The sequence below is a fragment of the Populus nigra genome, chromosome 2 (genome assembly GCF_951802175.1).
Source record: "Populus nigra chromosome 2, ddPopNigr1.1, whole genome shotgun sequence".
In the NCBI taxonomy this organism is placed as follows: domain Eukaryota; kingdom Viridiplantae; phylum Streptophyta; class Magnoliopsida; order Malpighiales; family Salicaceae; genus Populus; species Populus nigra.
In genome coordinates, this window is record NC_084853.1 from 11488393 (window position 1) to 11490892 (window position 2500).

Below are 2500 nucleotides of genomic sequence, written 5' to 3' on the forward strand. Positions count from 1 at the left end.
TTCGGGCCATGAGGCCCCCCACCTTAGTCCGAGTTTAGCAACAGCCCACATATCCCCCGCGGCAGGCCTATGGGCGCCAGGCCAGCGCGCCCCATGGCCAGTCAGGGGGCACCCCCCTAAAGAGCAATAAGTGTCATTGAAGCTCTGGCAGGGGGAGACACTACTAGGTCCCAGCTGTCACCCCCCCTCTAAAAAATTCATTTCTTGGTATTTTGAGCTGAAATTTTGCACAGAGGTTGGCAAAAATCCAATCCAACTTTATTAATTTTTCCAGAATTTTTCGAGGTCGGGAAGTATTTTTTTTTATTTTCCTACCATTAAAAATCGAGGAAATCGGAAAAAATAGGAACCGGCCCGGAATGACCCCAAATTCAGTGGGCAGCCTCATAAAAATATGGCTGATTTTACTGGATTGATTTCATGTGGAAAGCACGACGTTTTGTTGTAGGAATGCGGGAACCCCGGCGGCTCGCCTGCCGCGGCCAGCGACGTCGGGCTGGCCCCTGCAGCGCCTAGCCTCTCCCACGCGGGGGGCAGGCCAGAACGCGGGGGGCCAGGGCCCGAAGGCAGCCCCCCCGCGGGCGAGAGAGCAAGCCAGCAGGGGCTGTCGCCTGCCGCGGCCAGCGACGTCGGGCTGGCCCCTGCAGCGCCTAGCCTCTCCCACGCGGGGGGCAGGCCAGAACGCGGGGGGCCAGGGCCCGAAGGCAGCCCCCCCGCGGGCGAGAGAGCAAGCCAGCAGGGGCTGTCGCCTGCCGCGGCCAGCGACGTCGGGCTGGCCCCTGCAGCGCCTAGCCTCTCCCCCGCAGGGGGCAGGCCAGAACGCGGGGGGCCAGGGCCCGAAGGCAGCCCCCCCGCGGGCGAGAGAGCAAGCCAGCAGGGGCTGTCCGCGCGTCGCGCAGCGCGGCATGGCTGCGGGGGCCGCGCGCGCGCGCCCAAGCGCCCAAGGGCCCCCAAGGGCCCCAGGCCCTCAGGCCCCAGCGCCCCAGCGCCCAGCGCGGGCGGGCGCGCGCGCGCGTGTGGTCTTTGAGGGGCGCCGGCCTGGTGGCTCCCTAAAGAGCAATAAGTGTCATTGCAGCTCTGGCAGGGGGAGACACTACTAGGTCCCAGCTGTCACCCCCCCTCTAAAAAATTCATTTCTTGGTATTTTGAGCTGAAATTTTGCAGAGAGGTTGGCAAAAATCCAATCCACCTTCATTAATTTTCCCAGAATTTTTCGAGGTCGGGAAGTATTTGTTTTAATTTTCCTACCATTAGAAATCGAGTAAATCCGCAAAACTAGGAACCGGCCCGGAATGACCCCAAATTCAGTGGGCAGCCTCATAAAAATATGGCTGATTTTACTGGATTGGTTTCATGTGGAAAGCACGACGTTTTCTTGTAGGAATGCGGGAACCCCGGCAGCTCGCCTGCCGCGGCCAGCGACGTCGGGGACGCTGGCCTGCGCTGTCGAGCCCGCGAGGGCTGTCTCCGCGGCAGGCCCCCCCTGAACGGGGCACGACAGGCCACCGCGCTGGCTCGTCCAGCGTCGACAGTCCCTCGTCCAGGTTTCAGATCGCGCCAAGTCGAACCCATGACCTGCTCAAGCCATCGTGCGCTGCCGAATTCGCATCTGCGTGTAGGCTGCCATTCCACGCGGCAGCCCCTGTTTTCGTCAGCGTGCCCCCCTGACGAATTTTCCTGCCTGGCCCAGTCCAGCGTCCAGCCCCTGTTCGTCGAAAAATCTGCGCTGCTGATTTTCCACGACGAGCCTACTTTCGTCAGCGTGCCCCCCTGACGAATTTTCCTGCCTGGCCCGGCCAGTCCAGCCCCTGTTCGTCGAAAAATCTGCGCTGCCGATTTTCCACGCGGCAGCCCCTGTTTTCGTCAGCGTGCCCCCCTGACGAATTTTCCTGCCTGGCCCGGCCAGTCCAGCCCCTGTTCGTCGAAAAATCTGCGCTGCCGATTTTCCACGCGGCAGCCCCTCTTTTCGTCAGCGTGCCCCCCTGACGAATTTTCCTGCCTGGCCCGGCCGGTCCAGCATCCAGCCCCTGTTCGTCGAAAAATCTGCGCTGCCGATTTTCCACGCGGCAGCCCCTCTTTTCGTCAGCGTGCCCCCCTGACGAATTTTCCTGCCTGGCCCGGCCGGTCCAGCATCCAGCCCCTGTTCGTCGAAAAATCTGCGCTGCCGATTTTCCACGCGGCAGCCCCTGTTTTCCTCAGCGTGCCCCCCTGACGAATGTTCGTCGAAAAATCTGCGCTGCCGATTTTCCACGCGGCAGCCCCTGTTTTCCTCAGCGTGCCCCCCTGACGAATGTTCGTCGAAAAATCTGCGCTGCCGATTTTCCACGCGGCAGCCCCTCTTTTCGTCAGCGTGCCCCCCTGACGAATTTTCCTGCCTGGCCCGGCCGGTCCAGCATCCAGCCCCTGTTCGTCGAAAAATCTGCGCTGCCGATTTTCCACGCGGCAGCCCCTCTTTTCGTCAGCGTGCCCCCCTGACGAATGTTCGTCGAAAAATCTGCGC